Raw genomic sequence first — 13,167 nt, 5'->3', positions numbered from 1 at the left:
ACGGAATGCTTTTGGTTCTGTAACAAATCTTGACATCTAAAATTAGTGTTCCTCAAATGACAGTTGGGGATCTAGAATAGGCAAATGTGTAGAGACAAAAGTTTGTTAATGGCTCCCAGGGCCTGGAGGAAGGGGGAAGTTATTGCTTAAGGGGTACTGAGTTTCTCTTCAGGCTGATAAAAGTACTTGGAAACAGATAGTGGTGATGGTTGCACAACAAAGCAAACATAATCAACATCACTGAATCGTACGCTTCAAAGTGGTTAAAATGACAAACATTTAATTATATTTATTTTGCTACCATAAAAAAAGATAGTTGGGGAAAAGTCAACAAATTGGCTCAGTTTGAAGATACCAGAAACCCAAACCAAACCCAGTGCCGTCGAGCTGATTCCAACTCATAGCTAACATATAGGACAGAGTAGTAGAACTGCCCCGTAGAGTTTCCAAGGAGTACCTGGCGGATTCGAACTGCCAACCCTTTGGTTAGCAGCCGTAGCACTTAAGTACTACACCCCCGGGGTTTCTGTTTGAAGATACAGAGGAAGTAAATTTGGAACTGTTTCTTGGAATTGCTTTATGCATTGATCATGGCCTCATTAGACACACATGTGGCCATTTTGACTCATAGAGTTGAAAGGACTTTGGGAATTGAACTCAAACCCCACCATTTTGCCAACAAACACAGTGCAATGTAAGGAAATGAGACCTGATGGGGCTAGTAGTAAAAAGACCCACTTCAAATCCCATCTCTGCCAGTCATCAGCCTGGCAAGTATCACCCATGACATGCCAGTGTTGGAGGAATATACCTAGCATGCTGGTAAGCACAGGGTAGACCCTCAACAAACATTAGTTGAATCAGAGGAAACTATAAAGACCAGACCAGTGAAGTGATGGATCCAATTACAAACTCACAATTGAGGCCCTGTTTTATTTTATGACACATGTAAAGAAACATTGCAGTATCAAATAAAGGGGAAATGCCGTCTGTACAACATCATTCATTCGACAATGAGTGCATTCTTTTGGTTGGCGAAGAAACAGAACTACAGGTCTAGTAACCCAGTTTGCCTCCTTATTTTAGAGGTGACACTGATGCTCATGTAACTACGTGATTTTTTCAAGGTCACACCTATTAAATATTAAGCAGGTCTAAGATTTAAGTCATGAACAACCTGTGATATGCAGATGACACAACCTTGCTTGCTGAAAGTGAAGAGGACTTGAAACACTTAACTGATGAAGATCAGAGACTACAACCCTCAGCACAGATTACACCTGAACACAAAGAAAACAAAAATCCTCACAACTGGACCGATAAGCAATCATGACAAACGGAGAAAGTTTTGAAGTTGTCAAAGGTTTCATTTTACTTGGATCCAAAATCAATGCTCAAGAAATCAAATGACATTCCGCATTGGGCAAATCTGCTGCAATAGGCCTTTTCAAAATGTTGAAAAGCAAAGGTGTTAACTTTAAAGACTAAGGTGCACCTGACCCAAGCCATGGTGTTTTCAATCACCTCATATACATGTGAAAGCTGGACAATGAATAAGGAAGACTGAAGAATTGATGCCTTTGAATTATGTTGTTGGCAAACGATATTAAATATACCATGGAAGAATGAGCATATCTCTCTTGGAAGAAGTACAACCAGGATGCTCTTTAGAAGCAAGGATGGTAAGACTTCATCTCACATACCTTGGACAGGTTATTGGGAGGGACCAGTCCCTGGAGAAGGACATGATGCTTGGTAAAGTAGAGGGTCAGTGGAAAAGTGGAAGACCCTCAACGAGATGGGTTGACACAGTGGCCGCAACAATGGGCTTGAGCACAACAGTGGTTGTGATGATGCCACAGGACTGGGCAGTGCTTTGTTCTATGTAACCGACTTGATGGCACTTAACAATAACGAGGGCTTAAGTCTTCTGACTCCAAGTTTGGGAGTCTCTCAGGTTCTGATGGCTTAACCATGTTCTCAGTGCCTGGGTGGCACAGACAAGTGCTGCTACTAACCAAAAGGTTGGCAGTTTGAGACCACCCAGAAGTACCTTGCGATCTACTGTCAAAAAGTCAACTATTGAAAACTCCATGGAGCACAGTTCTACTTTGCAGCACATGGAGTCGCCATAAGTTGGAATCCACTCCACGGCAACTGGTTTTTATCCATATTCTCATCCCCCTCGCCCCAACACTACTACTCTGAAGTGACATAATATAGGCGTATGGATGTTATCCTATCACTGACAGTGCTGTACTTCAGGATAGATCTTGAAGTGTTCTTTTTGACGATGAATGCAGCACCATTCCTCTTCAAGTTGTCATTCCCAGTATAGAAGACCATATGACTGTCTGAATCAAAATGGCCATTTCAGCTTACTAATGCCTAGGATATCGATGTTTGTGTGTTCCATTTTATTTCTGACAACTTCCAACTTTCCTGGATTCATACTTCATACACTCCATGTTTCAATTATTACTGGATGTTTGTAGCTGTTTCTTCTCATTTTGAGTCAGGCCACATCAGCAAGTGAAGACCCCAAAAGCTTGACTCCATCCAAGTCATTAAGGTCGACTTTACTTTGAGGAAACAGCTCTTCCCCAGTCGTATTTTGAGTGCCTTCCAACCTGAGAGGCCCATCTCCTGTCACTATATCACACAATGTTCTGCTGCTATTCATAAGGTTGTCACTGGCTAAATCTTTTCAAAAGTAGACTGCCGAGTCCTTCTTCCTAGTCTTAGTCTGGAAGCTCAGCTGAAACCTGTCTGCCATGGGTCACCCTGCTGGTATTTGAATACTGACGGCATAGCATCTACCATCACAGCAACATTCAAGACCCCACAGTATGGCTGCGTGGCTGTGGCGGGGGGGGGGGGAGCGGGGGGGATGAGATAGTGCGTTAAAAAAATTATCATAAATTAATTAGGTGTGGGATAAATTTTATCCCCTTCTTTTTATTACTATTTTGAAGTGCTCTTCATTACTTTTTCTCCTCAGGACAGGAATTCACATTTTCTCTGCTCTATAGCTGTTTGTCACTCTGAGTGGTCCTTTATATTTGAGCAACCCCAAAAACCAAAAACCCAAAGTCATTGCCTTGAGTTTATTTCGACTCATAGTAACCCTACATGACAGAGTAGAACTGCCCCACAGGGTTTCCAAGGCTGTAATGTTTACAGAAGCAGATTGCCACGTCTTTCCTCCTTGGAGTGGCTGGGAGGTTCAAACTGGCCACCTTTCAATTAGCAGCTAAGTACTTAAACATTGTGCCACCAGGCTCCTTATTTGAGTAACAAGAACCTTTAAATATCAATAGAAGAAAAATGAAATTAATATGTAGATTGTATGTTGATGAAAAAAATGATGTTGAATTCCAAGGCTGTGCAATTGAGAAAAAGAGTGTGTGGGATTTTTTACACCCCGTGCTCTGTCTTCCAATAGGGCTTGTTGATGTGGAAACCAGGTCACCTCATTTGTAGTGACTGAGGGCTGTGTTCTGACTGCTGACTTGTCATCAGCTCTTGCCTAGTGGGACGGCCTCGCTGACTTGGCCCTGATGCTGTCTTTGCCAGGCCAGTGGTGCAGGCACCAGCATGTTTTCCTAGGAGAGTCATTAATTTAAGGCTGGCAGAGTGCTCGCTTCCCTTGATTGCCAGGCAGGACTTGGAGCATTTTGGAGACAGCTGGGCCCAGGACAGGCTTACCAAGCAAGCTCTTTGGCTGCAGCACAAGAAGCATTTATTTATTCTGCCTCCTTTGAGACAGACGTCTTGCTTTACACATCTAAAGAGGCATTTTCTCTTCTCTATCCCCTCCTCTCCATCCACCCTCTTCATCCCACTCACATGCCTTCACTCCAGGCCTCATCTTTCATTGGGCCATTGTGCCAACTGCTAAGTGACCTCCCAGCCTCCTGTCTAACACCCTCTCTGTTGGTCCTCTCCAGCCGGAGCTGTTTTCCAAAACTGCAGACCTGACTGTGTTGCTGCACGTAAAGTCCTCTAAAGGCTTCCTATGGTTTCCAGAAAAAAACACTTTAGTCTGGAATTTGGGATCCTCCAAATCTGTCTAGCCTGCGTGTAACCTTATGTTACCCATGCCTCTCATTTATGTCTCCTTTACTCCAATCAGATTGAGCTTCTTGCCTTTTATTTTTTCCGTTCATACTCTGTTATTTTAAGTCTCCAAGTCATTGCGGTGGCTATTTCCTCTGGAGGGCATCTTCCTCTCTCCTTCACCTTCAAGAACTTCACTCAACTCAAATGTCAGCTTTTTGATGTCACCTTCCCAGAGTCCTTAGAATTAGTTATGTTCTTCCTTGAATTTTCATGCTGCTCTATTCATACTCTTCACAAACATTTGTAAAATTTTCCATCTCTTCCACCAAATTATGACCTCTTTTAGTGTTGGGCCTGTGTTTGTTCATTTCAGCATCTGCAGGGCCCAGTGCAGTATCTGATCAGTAGTAATTGCTCAGTGGATAGATGGACAGATGGACAGATGGATGGATGGTGTCTAGAATAAAGGAAGGAAGGAAGCAAGGAAGGAAGGGCAGGCAGAGGACTAGTGAGTGATTCTATAGATGTGATAGGTCCCTGGGTGGTTCAAATGGTGTGTGCTTGACTACTAACCAAAAGGTTGGTGGTTTGAAGCCAGCCAGTGATGCTACGAAAGAAAGCCCTGGTAGTTTATTTCTATAAGGTCACAGTCATTGTAAACCCTATAGCCATGTAAACCCTATAGCCGTGTAAACCCTATGTAATAAAACAAATGGAAGTTGATATATAAAAAGTCAGAAAAGGAAACCTGTTTCCCTCCCTCCCCCAAGACAAGTATGGGCTTCAGAAAAGTAATGGCAGTTACAAAGGAATAAAGGACAAACAAGCTAAGCTCTCCCTGCCAAGACTCAACTGACTGAAAGTAAGGAAGGCTTGGAGAAAACCATTGCAGCAGAGAGGATGCATAGAAGTCCAAAACCAGGAGAGGGAATTCCCTATTCACCGCTGAATTTCCCAGAGCCAAGTACAGTGACTGGCACACAGTAGGTGCTCAGTAAATTCTTGCCAAATGAAATGAGGGAGCATAATGTCCAAAGCATTTATGGTATTCAAGGCACATATACTCTCCCCCAGGGGCAATGAGTGACCTGGTGAACTCCTTGTTCTTTGAACATCACTGAGAGAGAATTCCGTGGTCTCCATGGATGCCAAGTCATACTTAGGGATTCAGATAACATTGATTGATTTTTTTTCTCCTGTTAATTTTTTTGGGTTAACATCTTTCTCAAACACTGTGTGTTTGCAACTGGGGAGCTCTGGGAATAGAAGCCTTTCCCCTCCTGTAAACAGAGGCTTGAGCCAAGAGAAGCAATCCATTTTCCCTGATAGTAGAAGCAGAAGAAAGGAGCCCTGGTGGCACAGTGGGTTAAACGCTCAGCTGCTAACTGGAAGGTTAGTAGTTCGAACCCATCAGCTGCTCCATGGGAGAAGGATGTGGCAGTCTGCTTCTGTAGAGATTTACAGCTTTGGAGACCCTATGGGGGCAGTTCTACTTTGTCCTATAGGGTCACTATGAGTTGGAATTGACTCAAGGGCAATATTTTGTTGTTGTTTAGAACCAGAAGAATTGGACACAACACTACAACTATGTTTTGCTTCTCCACATGCAATATTAGGTATCGAGACTCTGAGAATGGAGACCCTGCTCCAATTCTAAAGAATTAAAGAATAAAATGGAATTTGAGACAAAGAAATTTCTTTACAAAATTTTTGTTTGTTACGGAGAAATGGCCTGCTAGCGCTGGACAGATTCATTTGCTAAAGGATTTGATCTGACTTAGATTTTTTGGGTCTGTGATTAGGAAGATACTGTTATGGATTGAATTGTGCCCCCTCAAAATATGTGTTATAAATCCTAAGCTCTATGTCTGTGGTTATAATCCCATTTGGGAATGGATTTTCTTTGGTATATTAATGAGACAGGATTAGTGTAGGATGTGTCTTAACTCAATCTCCTTTGAGATATAAAAGAGGTTAAACAAGCAAGTAGGAGAAACTGAGATGGGGGACAAGAGATGCCAAGCCACAGGAAAATTGCCCAGGTGCAGAAGCTCAGAAGACAGGAGGACCTTCCTTCAGAGCCAACACATGCAGAAGCTCAGAAGACAGGAGGACCTTCCTTCAGAGCCAACACACAGAGAGAAAGCTTTCCCTTAGAGTGGTGCTCTGAATTCGAACTTCTAGCCTCCTAAACTGTGAGCAAATGAATATGTTTGTAAAAGCCACCCACTTGTGGTATTTCTCTTATAGCAGCACTAGATAACTAAGACAGGTACCAACACAGAATCCTATTTCCATATGCTGCAGACAGGGGAAGAAAAGGGACTCTAAAAGACCCCTGGCTTCTTTGTTATAGAATTCATTAGGTCAACAAAAACTAGTGAACATTTACTGTTTGCCACAAACTGAGTTAGGCACTGGGGTCCCAGATATGGAAGAATCATGGCCCCTGCTCTCAAGGAGCATTGTAGGGAGAAAGATGTGCAAACAATCAGTGGTAGTACCATGTGACCTGGACTCTAATGGAGGTATGGGTGCCAGGGGCTGAGGGCCCACAAGGGAAGTGGTTGTGTCTCATATTACTTGCGGAAATCATGAAAGGCTTCACAGAGGAGGAAGGCATATGAGAAGGAAGAGTTTGCCAAAGGAAGAGGATGTTCCAGGCAGAAGGATGGACAATACCAATGCAAACAGACCAACAAACCAAAAAAACCTCATTGCCTTCAAGTTGATTCCAACTGATAGTGTGACCCCGTAGGACAGAGTAGAACTGCCCCCAGAAGTTTCCGAGGATGTAATCTGTTGCGGAAGCAGACTGCCACAACTTTCTCCCATGGAGAGGCTGGTAGGTTTGAACCTTTTGGTTAGGAGCTGAACACTTAGCCGCTGAGCCACCAAGGCTCCTTAAATAGACCAGCAGGGGGTATGAAAATAATCTGGATGTGAGATGATGAGAGGAAATTTGACCATGAATAATTGCAGCAGCAATGGACAGACGCAGATAGATTTGAGATATTTATAGGACATGGAATTGGATGGGCTGGATGATTGACTGCACATGAGGGATGGAGAAGGCAGAGTCAAGGATGACACGTTTCCAACTTGCATGACGCCATTCACAGAAATGGGAAATAAACGTGGGGAGTCAGAGTTAGGAGCAACATGATAAATACAGATTTAGGTGTATCTTGGGGGACATTCGGGAAGAAATATCTGGGTAAATGGATCTGGATAGAATGGAGATACAGGTTTGGCAATCATCCATGGGGAAATGGCAGGGCAAGACATGGGGGAAATATACTGAGCCCTTATGGTACACTTTGATGTAAGCAACAGTGAGTGGGGAGGTTGTGAGACCTGGTATACAGAAGTCATCACCCATTCAGGCCCGTTCTTTCAACTTTTGGTTTTCTGGGCTGCCCCTGGTAGGATCACTTCTGCCAGCATTCACCTCCCCTGATTCTTGGTTCCCTGGCTTGTCCTTACCCTGAGTGGCAAAGGCAAAATCACAGCTGCAAAGTGGCAAACTGAGGTCATGGGTCCAGGGTCAAAATTCCGATAGCAGTGCAGAGGTTCACAGGCATCAGAGAACAGAGGGGTCATTGTATCATAAGTTCCTGGGTTGGAGGGCTAGAGGTGGCCCTCCACCAACTTCTGGGAGGTCTTCTGTGCTCAGTGATGGGTTCAGCTTGGTGGTATTACTGAACAGGAGAAAGAGCGAGTCCTTCATTGGCAGCATGACAGCCGTAAGTAGCTTTTCCCACATACTGTTTAAAACCCTATAGTGGCAAGAGAGAAGGCCAGATCTGCTGCTTACTTACCCTATCTCTTCAGGATTTTCTCTCCACAGAAAGAGTTACCAGACAGCAAGTGTTGGGGCCTTCTATGTGAGGAATTGTTGGCCCAGATAAGGCTGTGTAGAAAACCTGCTGGGCAGACTGCATCAACACTGAAGATTTAAGATGTCCCTGTCTTCTGAGTGTCCAAAGCAAAATGGGGACAGGCCAGAGGTGGCATGAGGAAGGCTGAGCAATGTGGGGTGGAAGCTTAGGCCTCACCCTTCCTCAGGCTCACCCACAGAGGGAGCACTAAAGTCAGCCCTCCTGAGGCCCTGATTTTCAGGCCCTGCCTTTCTGAGTGGAGAGTAAAGATTTTTTGATGGAATTTCAGGACTGTGATAGTCAGACAAAGTTAGTTTTCTTCCTTCGACTTCAGATGTGTCTTGTCACCTCTGAAGAGATTGTTGGATGGGAAGAAAAATGTCTTCAGTTAGGAACAAGCTTTAACCCATAACCATCCCTCCACCCACCCATAACCATATAATCCATTATTGTAGAATTGATTCCAACTCATAGCGACCCTATAAGCTTTGCTGAACAAGCTTTGCTGGGATTCAAGTATTCACTTTCTCCACTCCCCCCGCCCCCCGCCATCACCAACCGTAAAGACACAGACACTCTGCATATCCCACACAGGATATAGTGCCCTTCACTTGCCTGGATAGTCTAGACTATTGGCCTGGCCAGAGTGGGCCTCACAGGGCTGGGCCAGGTGGTAGGGAGAAGAGCGCAGTGGTTAAGGCCATGCTCTGACAATCAACAACTGAGTGACTGGAGGCAAGCCCTTTAACTTCAGTGTGTCTTAGTATCCTTACCTGTCTGGGAAATGCCAGCGGCAAGTAGAATTGGTACACAAAGCTGGATTTTTAAGGACAGGTACATTTCAAAGAATCTGGGGTAGAGCGAGTGGCTCTTCCTTTTGTCTAAGCACATCTTCCTGCCCTGTTCCCCAAATACATACAGAGTAAGAAGTTGCCACTATTGGGCTCCCTAAGGAGAGGGGTCCCAGGGTGTTACGTAGATTACTATCTAGAATGGAGAAAGATAGGATGTAACTTTTATGGTCTCCTACCATGCGATGGGAAACCCTGGTGGCGTAGTGGTTAAGTGCTACGGCTGCTAACCCATAAAGGTCAGCAGTTTGAATCCACCAAGCGCTCCTTGGAAACTCAATGGGGCGGCTCTACTTTGTCCTATAGGGTCACTATGAGTCGGAATCGACTTGACAGCAATGGGTTTGGTTTGGCTTTTTGGTTACCAAGGGATAAAATGAGACCTGGTGGCACAGTGATTAAGTACTCAGATGCTAACCGAAAGGTCAGCGGTTAGAACCCACAAGCCAATCTGCAGGAGAAAGATGTGGTAGTAGGCTTGCCAATGGCAACGGGTTTGGTTTTGAACAAGGGACAAAGTAGCGCTGGTGGTACAATGGCTAGGCACTCTGTGGCAATTTGAACCCACCCAGTGGTTCTGTGGAAGAAAAAACCTGGCAATTTGCTCCTGTAAAGGTTACATCCTAGGAGACCCTGCAGGGCAATTCTATTCTGTCCTATTGGGCTGCTATGAGTCTGAATCAACTTAACAGTACACAATAACAGCAACAACCATGGGACAGACACTACGCTGTGAGCTTTTTCCTACATTACCTTATTTAACCCTCATAGAATTCTGTGAAAGAGCCTGGGGCTCAGAGAGGCCAAGCCACTTGCTGAAGGTTGATCAGCTAATAAGTGGTAGAGTCAGGATTTGAACCCTGGTAGGTCTGCGTCCCAAGCTAGGCTCTTTGTGTGTCACCATGCTGCCTCTGATAAAAGACATCTACAACTTGCACTTTGTCCAACATCCTCCAGTCTGGGCTCCAACCAAGCTCACCCTCCTCTGACCTATGTGCTTACATTTCTCTGATACAGCTATCTAATGCCCTGTTCCCATTTCTGAAGTCCCTGGGTAGTGCAAATGGTTAGTGCTAGAGGCTAATGGCTCTGTAAGGTTCCTTGGACTTGGAGAGGCATGGCTCTAGCAGTATGCTTATCCATTATCCCACTTTTTGTCTGTTCTGTAATATTTCCTTAAACTCGGGCAGACATGGCTCTGGCACCATGCTTGTCCAATTCCCACTTTTGCCTTTTTGAATATATGCTGAGTAAAACTTTCTTTTTGCTTTACTAAACTTCGTAATGTTTTTCCCTACAACAGTTGGAATCACCTTGAGGGCAACTAGTTTGGTTTTTGGTCCTCATTCCTAAAGCCCACTTCTTTGATTTCCACCGTCTTGGTTTTCAACCCAGCTCAGTATCTAGCCCCACCTTCAGAATCTCCCCTTTATGCAGACTCCATAGCCTGTAACACTTCTGATTGGTGCCTTCTCAGGCTCTGTCTTCACTTTCCATTTCCAGCTACTGTCTTCAACTGGAGGAAACTGGTACTTCACATCCAGCTCTCTATGCCAGTCAGGGCTTGAGCACTGGGTAAGGTAGCACCCTTTGGCATGAGCAAGCTGAACTGACCTTGGAACTCTTCTGTCACTCTCATCACCAGGCTGTAGCTGTGCTGTATTTTCTGCTTGCCTGCATATGTCTCTGATTTGGGGTCAGAATATTTGATACTGTACTTTTACACAAATAAGGCATGGCTTCTACGTTTATTTGCCAACCTTGCCCTCCCCGTGAGGTATTTTCATAATCGTACTATGTTAATTTTTTTTACATGTCGTTGTAAAAAATTCAGCATAGCATGCTTACAAAAATACCTGGGGAGAGGAGAGGGTGCAGTTGGCAAATAAACATAGAAGGTGTGTGTTATTTCTGTAAAAATACAGTATTCCTCCCACCCTGCTCTTAATCTTTTCTAGAGGCTTCCAAGTGTGGGCTGTGGCTGCCAGTCCATGATTTTGTCTCTTGAGTCTTGAAAGAATGTATTGATAAGCCAGTGATTTACCTGCCCTCTCTCCTGCCTTCTCTTCCTAACCAGTCTGGTGCATTTGCCAGGACAGAGAGGATGTGGGTTTGTAACAGACGCTGTGGATGCCCTGCCCATGTCCTCTCATGGCTCACCACTTACAGGGATGTCTTCCTCTGCAAGTGTCTGCAATATTCTGCCCTAGGGGAGGTGGGAAGTGCTGGGGAGTTGAAACCCCTGGGAGCAGTCTTCAGCCAATGAAGCCTGGGGCTAGGAGAATAAACATCCCAACTTCCTCATGCCTCAGGTAGAACCACCCTGAATTGTCCCTAGTGGGACTAAACCTCAATTCTTCATAGCAGTATCCTGTCCATTCAATGGCTGAGCTAACTTTTTCTCACCTAAAAGTGGTCCTGGGGGTATTCATTTCCTGGGGCTGCTGTAACAAATTACCACAAAGTGGGTGGCTTAAAACAACAGAAATTTATTCTCTCATCATTCTGGAGGCTATAAATCTGAATTCAGGGTGTTATCAGGGCCATATTCTCTCTCTTCCTGGGGAAGACCCTTTCTTACCTCTTCTGGCTTCTGGTAGCCCCAGGTGTTCCTTGGCTTGTGGCAGCAAAACTCCAGTCTCTGCCTCCGTCTTCACAAAGCTGTCATCTGCCTGTGTCTCTTCTCTTTTTGTGAGGACATCACTCATACTGGGTTAGGGTCCATCCTACCCTAGTATGACCGCATGTCAATTTAACTAATTACATCTGCAAAGACCCTGTTTCTAAATAAGATCACATTCACAGGTGGAGGGGTGTGAAGACTTCAGCATCCATTAGGGGGACACAGCTCAACCCTGGGATCAACCTCTCAAACTACTTGTACTCAAATCCTTCTTAGGATCTGCTTCTGAAGGAACCCAGCCAAAGACGGGGTTCTAAAGCTAATGTTCTTGGTGGTTACAGCTTCCTCCTGCCTTCCACCTGGTTCCTTTTCAACAGTCACCAAACTCCCACAGTAGTTTCAGGACCCAGTACATACGACAAAGCGCCAGCCAGCGTGGGAGTAAGAAAGATAGTGTTTAACATAGTCATCTTTAATGGAAGAAAGTTATGGAGCTAATAATACTGATATTTTCAATGGACCAAATTAAATTATGTTTCCCATCTTGTATCTTAATTAAAGGGATAAAAACGGTTTCACATTTTAATTAGCAAGTATGTCTGGGAAAGACTTAAATTAATATGGGAGGCATCACCATAGGAGAGCAGCCCTCTGCCAAGATTCATGAGGCCAGAGAGAGCACAGATAACGGAATGGAATTTCCACTGGAAATGAGAACAGCCACTGCTGGAACTTGAAAACCTTGGCTCCTTGAGTTTTCTGAAAGGAAAAAGCCTGGTCTGTAGCTGGGAGGCATGACCATTGCAATTTCTAGAAGGGCCCATTTTCTACATGTAGATCTTCTTGAAGACATTTGAACACTGGATCTAGAAAATGTGAGAGTGACAAGGATGGTAGGGACAGAGAATGCCTATTAATGATGTCTGTACTTGGACTCATCCTCACCGATGTGAGTTCCTGGGGCTTCTGTAAGCCTTGCCGGCAGAGCCTGAGAACAAAAAGGGCTTTGCACACAGGACTGGCTTAACGAGTACTGCAAATAAATAAATATCCTGGGCAGGTTTAGGAGAGGGGCCAGACACCAACAGCTGTTTGTTTTTCCTCTGCCTGAAGAGAAAAATGGTCTAGGGCATTGCTTGCTTGCTCCCACTGAGTGTGTAAGTCCTGCTGCAGCCATACCTGCAACCACATTTTTTTTTTTCAAGTCTGATTTTTAAAAACTTTGCAAGTAATCCTCATTGGGAAAAAAACCAAACCAAACAACAACCTGAAATCGTATACTATATAAGCAAAGAAAAACATTCAAAACAAAACAAAAACGTAATCTCACCACCCAGAGATAATCACTGCTAACATTTTTATGTGGTTTCTTCTGGATCTGAATGGCCCTGTCTGCCTCCTGGCAGCCAGTTACCTAGCTGATGTTTCTGAGCCTCCCTGGCAGTGGCGGTGGGTGGGGTGCAGGGGTCATATTCTCCTGCTTCTTCTGGTTCAAGACTCTTGCTCCAATCTCAATTTGTAATCTCCTCTTACTATTTTGCCGTTGCTCCTGCCAGCTGTTCCAGCTCATTTTATCCCAACCATGAGTAAGCCCCTCCTCCTTCGTTCTCCAGAGTGCAGATAACACAAGCATATTGTTGTATGTTATAGCTGTCGTCCATTTGGCACCTGACTCAAGGTGACCCCATAATCAGACTTTTCATTGTCTGATTTTTTGGAAGTAGATCACCAGGCCTTTCTTCCTTGTCTG

Source organism: Loxodonta africana, chromosome 7, assembly GCF_030014295.1.
Source record: "Loxodonta africana isolate mLoxAfr1 chromosome 7, mLoxAfr1.hap2, whole genome shotgun sequence".
Taxonomy (NCBI): domain Eukaryota; kingdom Metazoa; phylum Chordata; class Mammalia; order Proboscidea; family Elephantidae; genus Loxodonta; species Loxodonta africana.
Note: the sequence above shows the minus strand (reverse complement) of the source record.